The following is an 8,460-nucleotide window of genomic DNA, read 5'->3' on the forward strand; positions in this document are numbered from 1 at the left end:
AGGGAAAGGTTGCTCAGACCTTGCCACTTACGTTCAAAAATGTCCATTCACTCTGCAAATGACAGCTTTCTTCCCTTTACATCCTTCAGACTTCACACACACAGACACACACACAGAGCTATGCAGTTTCTTTCTTTCTCAGCTGCACTCACCTATCCCCGACCTTGACTTCTCTACCACTTTTCTCTTGGCCTTGCCGTGCATGGACTTTTCCTCTAAGACACCCACTGTGTTCCCCATCTCCCCTTTAAATTGCCTTGCTTTTCCTACCCAACCTTGCACTTCCTCACCTTTCCTTTCCTTTCCTTTCCTTTCCTTTCCTTTCCTTTCCTTTCCTTTCCTTTCCTTTCCTTTCCTTTCCTTTCCTTTCCTTTCCTTTCCTTTCCTTTCCTTTCCTTTCCTTTCCTTTCCTTTCCTTTCCTTTCCTTTCCTTTCCTTTCCTTTCCTTTCCTTTCCTTTCCTTTCCTTCCCTTTCCTTCCCTTTCCTTCCCTTTCCTTCCCTTTCCTTCCCTTTCCTTCCCTTTCCTTCCCTTTCCTTCCCTTTCCCTTTCCCTTTCCCTTTCCCTTTCCCTTTCCCTTTCCTTTCCCATCCATATCCTTCCTTTGCCCTTGCTTCCAATCCAGTTCCTTGCACTACCTTGCTCACCCATCCCCCACCTGAAATTCAACACCCCTCTTTTTCTGGAATTTCTTCAACTTGCCTTTCCCTGCTTGCTCCTCCTTGACTCTCAACCAGTGTTTCAAGAGCATGTGGGAGGAAGCTCAGAGGAAGCCCAGAGGAGGTCATGTGCAAGCACACTCATCTGTCCTGGCAGCTTTGTTCTGGCACCTATCCTTGCATGTCTTGAATTTTGGACACAAAATTCACATTTCGCCCTTGGGCTCCAGGATCAGAATGACAGTTCTTTTGCATACATAGGAAAGCAGGTAGCCCAAGTGTTTTAAGTGCAGATTAGAGATGGCCCACGTGAGATCAAGGCCAGACAGAGCGAGCTGTCCTGGCTGCTTTTGTGTACCAGCAGTCCTCGAATGTACCTGTCACTTGCCTTGCCTTGGCACCCCAACAGTTTCCTTGCCTTGCCCTGCTAAACCTCCATTGCTTTGCATTCTCTTGCATGCCCATTCCCCACCCTTGACCTGCCTACTGCTTTCCTCCAGGGCCTTACCTCCAGGCCTACACCTTGTTTGCATTTCCTTGCCTTTCCTGTCCCTTCCTTTACTTTGCCTTGCTGTCTGGTCTGTAGCCTTCCCTTAGCCTTCCTTCCCTCCACTGTTCTGTATTGACTTGCTCACCCATTCCCCACCTGACTTCCCATTTGTCCAGGTCAACCCTTTCATTTCCTTCTCCTTCTAAGACTCTCACTGCCTTGCCTACCTCTCCCTTTTCTTTTCTTGCAAAGCCACTGGTTGTCCTGCCTTACCTTTGAACCTCTGCCTTGCCTTCCATTACTTTGCTCACCCCTCCCTCACCTGGAATTCAAGACCCCATTTCTCCGGGCATGTCCCAGCCCTGTCCTGCCCTGCTTGCTCCCCTGAGGACTCCCAAGGCTGATCATATAACCCCAGTGTTTCAGAAGCATGTGAGAAGAAGCCAGACCTGCCTTTCTGGGCATTTTTGGTGTGGGATCAGTGCTTGCATGTATTAAATTCTGGACAGGCAATCCAAATTTGCTCTTAGGCTCTGGGACCAGAATGACAGTTGTTTTGCATACATAGGAAAGCAGGTGGCCCAAGTGCTTTAGGTGTAGATTAGAGACAGACCATGTAGGATCAAGGCCAGACAGAGCATTCTGTGCCTGGCTGTTTTTGTATACCAGCAATTCTTGAAGGCACATCTCATTTGCCTTGCCTTGGCAATCCCAACAGTTTCCTTGCCTTACCCTGCAAACCCTCCCTAGCCTCGCACTCCCTTGCCTGTCCACGCCCCACCCTTGACCTGCCTACTGCTTTCCTCCAGGGCCTTGCCTTGCCTAGCCCTTCCTGTTTCTGCCTGACTTACCCTTCACTGGGCTTACCTTCCTAGGACCAGCCTTGCCTAGAACTTCTGGGCCTGCTCTTGCCTACCACTCCATTTGCTTTCCTCTCACTGCTCTGACCTTGCCTACCTGTACCTTGACTTGCCCACAACTGCCTACACTTGCTTTGCAGTGCCTTGCCTGCATGGAGGGCAAGATAAAGAGCAGTAGGCAAGGCAAAGCAAAACCAGGAATCTCTTGGTAGGGCGAGGCAGGACTGACGTAGGCAAGGCAAGCAAAGCAAGGGTAGGCTATGAAAACTAGGCATGGCACTGAAGGCATGGCCGAGAGCCTCGGAGTGCCCTTCCTTGGGAAGCAAAGGACGTAGTGCCAGTGTTGGTAGAGCAGATGTTAAGGTACTATGGGAAGGTATAGCCCAGCAAGACATTTCTGTCCTGGCCCCTTCTGTGTAGGAGCCATTGTTGGACATGTTCAACACTGGAAACATGGTATTGCAACTTCTGCTTGCTAAGTTCCTGAACGAGAATGGCAATGCTTTTTCATGGGAAGGAAAGCATGTAACCCAAGTGTTGGAGGTGCAGATAAGAAGCTGCGTCGTGCAGGTCAACGGCAGCAGCAACTTTCTGTCCTGGCATATTTGGTGTGAAAGCACTGCCTCAATGTGTACAATTATGGAGGCGGTATCCGTCTTTGGAAGGTGGTCTCCTGAAAGATTCAATTTGGCATGTAGCTCCCACATCTCAGAGGTGACCCTCTTGAAATTCTGCCAGCACAATTATTTTGGACAAGGTAAGCAGCTACGCTGGGTCTTGGTGTGCAGTGGATCTAGTGCCCCGGGCAGGTAATGCCCAGTAACAGTGTTCTGGCACTTTTGTATGGGATCAGTCACTGGAAGTTTTGTATTTTGGAGGAGGGGACGCCATTTCTCTTGAGATGGGCTTCTAGTTCCTCTCTTTGCCAAAGAAAACAAGTTTGGATGCACACTTTGGGTGGGCTTAGTGAATTTAAAGGCTTTTCCCAATAAGCAGTTCTCCGGGTTAGAACTGTTGAACTGTCAGTGGGAATGCAGAAGCCAAGCTGTTGAGCTTTCTGTCCTGTAAGCCTTAGTGTGTGAGCACTCCCCAGTCCCGTTTCATTTGGATCCTGACTCTGTGAGACTGAAGGCTTAGGATGGTACCTAGAGCTGAGAAGGAAAGTGCTGATAGCAGGGTGTGTGCTGATAACTTGATGGGTGCAGCTGAAATTGTAGGCAGCAAGACCTTTTTCAGCTGGCACTTCTGTTTTTGCCAGATGTTTTCAAGTTTGTTAGCAGACTCTATGAGAGTGAAAAGCTTTGTTGGGTAAAGGAATTCATGTTGCCCTCTGAGTGGGGTGCAAAGAAGAGTATGCACTTGGAAGGGGAAGATCAGCCAAACGTTTTTGTCCTGACACAGTTGATTTGAGAGCAGGGCCGTTTCCGACTTGGCTCTGTCCCGAGGGTTGCATTTGAGCTGGGCTGGGGGGGTGTCCTTCTTTTGTGAGCCAACACCACCATCGTGTGGTTGTTTTGATGAGCGCTGACAGTGCCCAGGACAAAGCCAAGAGCTTTTCTGGCCCGGCCCATTCCTGTGGGAGCAGTTCTTGCAAGAGTTCCGCTGTGGATCCTGGATCTTGGGCACTGACAGAATGTGATCCTGCATGTAGCAGAGAAGGAAGAGGAATCGTTTAATTGCTGGCTGAGAGTTTATCGTCTGCAAGAGAAAAGACAATTGCAGCATGGCCTCTTCCTTTTAGAGCCTTTTCTGTGCCATCAGCTGTCTAACATGTGCACCCTCTGAACTGTATCCACCGCCCTGGAAATATGCACTTTCTCTCAAGCTCTGTGTACCATGCTACTCACTCTTACAGATCCCAAACCCCTTCAAAACATCCACAGCTGCTCGCAAAAAAGGTCCTTCAGCAAAAAGCCAGTGCTGGCCTTCATAGTCCTTATGCAGTCTGTAAACTAGAAAAAACACACCAGTGATTCACACTTCCCTTCTCAACTACATATTCTCAACTTCCAGAATTTCAAGAAGGTTGCCTCTGAGAAGTGGGAGCTACATGCCAAATCGAATCCTTCAGGAGCATCAGCACAGTCAATCAAAGCATTTACACCTGAAGTTCAGACTGAAAGATCTGCCAGGGGACAAGGAATTTGCTAACCTTCCCTTTTCCCTGAGAAACCAGATATTCACAGCTCAATCACTTTCACAGAGCTTCAGTGTCACTGAGTCCAAGCAGCTCACAGAAAAGTAAATCTCATGACAGAAGACATTCCTAACATAGCCCTTTCTCCTGACAGCATTTAAATTGTGCAGAGCATACTGGGACAAGGCCTTCCTTCTCACATGCATGTCCTGGCACGTTTTCCTGTGCGAGACGTCTCTCTGGATTTTCAGTCCTTGGGAGGCTGTAATGTGCACAGTGGTACTTTGAGCTGGGAAGGACCGTGCAGAGAACACGGCGATCTGACGGCGCTTCGCACATCGGGAAGGAAAGCGGACTGCACCTCGAATGTGGTGCAAATACAGCTTTCCACAAGTCTCAGGTGCAAGCTCCAAGCTTGTTGTCCTGGCACTGTTCTCTGGGCGAGACGCAGCCGAGAAGCTTTCTGTTTATATTCAGACAACAAGAGAGGCAGAATGTGGAGGCACGTGGCACTTAGAAGGAAAGTGCATGGCCCAGGCGTGTTTTGGCAGAAGCAATGCTCAGGAGTGCTCTGCTGCCGGCAGAGCGTTCTGTGTGAGAAGTAGACGATGATTCTCCTCCGGGAGAATGAATGTGCAAATGAATGTGAGTTAAAAAGGCAAAGAATGAAGCTGTAGAGCACCGGGCTGGTGTGAGCAGCGTACAGGCTGCCAGAGGAGCACGGCTGCCACTCGCTCGCCTGCCAAGTTCACGGTGCAGCCACCTATTCCTCTTCCAGCTCTATGTGGAAATAACTGCCCTTACGTTTAGGCGCTGAGATCCAGACAACACGATGGCAGACACAGCGGAGAACAGATACAGAGTGCACCGGTGAGTTAGGTGTGACTTACGTGTGGCAAGGGGGAGCAATGGCTTTGTCTTCTAGAGTTTATTTGACAAGGGCCACTGCTGGATGTTTGCAACAGAGCTGTGAGAGTGCAAAATGTGACAGTCTGATAAGGAAGGTGCGTGGCCCCAGTACACTCCACGCAATTTAAACGCTGCTAGGAGAAATGGCTGCTTTAGGAATGTCTTCTGCTATGCGATTTTCCCCTCTATTCTGAACTCAACATTTTTACTCTTCCTGGGTCAACCAGAAATCATTTAGCCTTGGCATCATTCCTATCTGCCTGGGCCACTTGCAGCAGTTCTTATGGCCAGTGCCAGTTCCCAGGTGGGTGGAGCGGGGTGGACCCAACGTATTCACAAAGAGCCCATCAAAAATTCTCTGTAGAGCAAACTTAGTCCCTCCAGAGCTAAAAGGGCATGGATCTGGGGGCTTCCCCAGAGGAAGGCAGTTCCCAGGCAGTGTTCTGCTGGGTTCTGCTGGGTACCTGCTTTGTGGACTGAAGGCAAGGTCAGAGTTTCTTGGATCATTTCTTCCTGTCACTGGAGTCTGGGACACAAAAAGATGCTCCACAGGGCAACTGGAATGGTTATCACAGGGTTAAACTAGTATGACTAAATTAAAGCTAAATTATATAAATAACTCTAGGAAATATTGGCTGTAACACAACTGCAAACCCAAAGTGCCAGCCAGGTTTGTTAAATAAATCATCATTATTGTTATTTTATTTATTGTTAAATAATCATCATTAAATCAAATACATCACCATTAGCAACTTACCATGCTTTAAGAACAGAATTCATTTAGCAATATGGTTTAAATTTTTATGAACTTATTTTATAATACCTGGATATCAGAGTAGGTTTTTTTGTACGGAGTCCAGAAGCCAAAATTATGATTGCTTTTAGGCTGCAACTAATCAGCTATGAACCACTCTGCCCACTTCCTTGTGCAAGCAGAAGGAAAAGCCAAAACTTTCCTGCCAATCTGAGGAATTTTTAGCAAACACCTGAGTTTTTTATAAAACTGTTTACTTGTAGCCATTATTTTCATTTCAGGAGAACTCCCTTGGTGATATTTTTAATTTTCAGTGGGTAAACACTGCTGCAGCCTTCTGTGAGTAGTAAAATACTTTAGCTTTGCCATTTTCTGGCACATGGGTACACATTTGTACCTCGCTTTGGGCTGAGTTGTTTCTTTATCCAGACCACATCAAAACAGTGCCCCCATCCCCCCCCCATCCTGTTCACCCCTCAGCTCTGCATGTCTCTGCTACCTCACCCTGATCTACAGGAAGCAGTATTTTACATTCTCATGACTCATGGTTCACACAGCACATCGTAATTCCCTATTTATGGCACAGTGACCCTTCCCATGGCTCCCCACCCTGGCAGGTTTAAAGCGATCATGGACACTCCTCAACACAGTAACCCTGATCCTTGTGGTTGGGGTTTGTTCCTTCAGACTACAGGATTTATTCACAGGGTGTCTCATTCTTTCTTAATGCAGCCTCTGTGGTCAGGCTTGCACAGCACAGCTGTGACAGTGACAACATGGGGTTCTGCTGGCCTGGCACACACAAACATCTCCAGCACCTGGCATGCACTGAGTTATTTCTCCTTCCCTTATTGCCAGGTTTCCCAAGTTACACTGAAACTTTACAGGATTTGATTACATACTTCAAGATGCAGCAGCAGTAACAACCAGATCACGGGAACAGGAATGACCCAGCAGCAGTAAGCCCAGCTTTATCACCTTGCCTGCCTCCTGCCAGCTCTCTGTGCTTTTATCATCATCAAAGTGGCATAAACACAGAATAGTTTGGGTTGGAAGGGATCCTAAAGCTCATCTTGTTCCAACCCTGCCTCCATGGGCAGGCACACCTTACACCAGACCAGGTTGCTCCAACCCCCTCCAGCCAGGCCTTGAGAACTTCCAAGCTACTCTAAGCAACCTGTGCCAGTGCCTCACTACCCTTTCAAGGAAGAATTTCTTCCCAAAATCCAATATAACCCTGTCCTCTGCCAGTTTGAAGTCCTTTTCCCCCTTGTCCTGTCACTCCAGGCCCTTGTCAGAAGACCCTCTCCAAATTTACATTTGCTGATCAGCTTCAAACCAGCACTAAAGGCAACACAGAATACTACTCCTATTTTTTAATCTTTGTTTTTTCTTTCCTTAGCAGGGTGTGTCCTCCAAGAACACAACACTAACAAAGGAAAGCTTCTGCTAACACAGACTCGGGTCCCCAGGGCTGTCTCTGCACTGCAATGCAATCTGTCCTTACAAACACCAGTGCCAGGAGGAAACCTGACACTTTTGCAAATAGGTCCAAATCAAATACGTCAACATTACAAGCCCTAACAAACAAAAAACTCACTTGAAAGCTACAGTCCTTCCTGCTTGAGGCCATAATACAGTCATGCTCTTAGGCTCACCTTCACTGGGCTCAAAAGAGCCCAAGAGTCCCCAGCCCAGAGCAGCTGACACCAACACCCAACCGCACCAGCAGCACCAGTCTGGCTCCTGTGGTGGGGCCAGTAGAGCACATTGGGAAGGCAGAACACATCCCAGACATGCCCAGGGTCAGAAGTACAGCTGCAAGGTCAGCCTTGAGTTTGAGTGAATTTACAAGATGGTCTAGCAAGCCTGGCTGTGTGTCTAGTGAAGAGACACAGAGCTGGATGCTCCAGTCCAGCCCAGCCCAAATGCCCTCTAATGGAAAGCAAGGCACTGGGAGAAGGGGGACAGGGTACCTCTGCCTTGACAGGGAGACCAAGGACCAGGATTCTACAGCCCACAGTGTGGAGTGAGCAACACTTACAGACACAACTCCCAGTCCAAAAGCATATCTATACTCCAACTGTATTACTTGCCTAAAAAAAATAGTGTTAGCCACCAGAGATTTTTTTTTTCTTTTTCCCATGATGTTTCCAAGGCAAAAGAACAGACTTTATCAAGCAGGTTTGATGACTATAAAAGAGAAATATCCTATCACTGAGCACTCACATAGTCTTTTTTGTCCCTTTCTCCATGTAAGTTCTTGGTTGCAAACAAAGGAAAGCAGACAAAATAAATTAGAGGAAGATGTATTTCAACAAATAGATATACTTCTTTTTTCCTAAAACTGTCTCAATTCTGTTTATGCTGGGAAACAGCACCCTCTGTTCTCCTCAAACAACAAACCAACTCTGAGCTAATGATGTGATTCCTGCAATCAAGGTCATGGGCCTGGTTTTGCTGGAGCAGGCACTGAATGCTGTACCCAGGGCAGAACTCAAAACCTCATTTAAAATGGGCTAAGTATCAACAATTTAAGTAATTTGCTGAACAGGAGGAAAAGCACTTAGGGAATGTTTTTCTCTCAAAAAATAAGAGGAAAGTTGGGAATCTGGAGGGTCATCTTGAGTGCTTCCTGCAGAGGAAGCCACA

Source organism: Vidua macroura, chromosome 15 (genome assembly GCF_024509145.1).
Source record: "Vidua macroura isolate BioBank_ID:100142 chromosome 15, ASM2450914v1, whole genome shotgun sequence".
In the NCBI taxonomy this organism is placed as follows: Eukaryota; Metazoa; Chordata; class Aves; order Passeriformes; family Viduidae; genus Vidua; species Vidua macroura.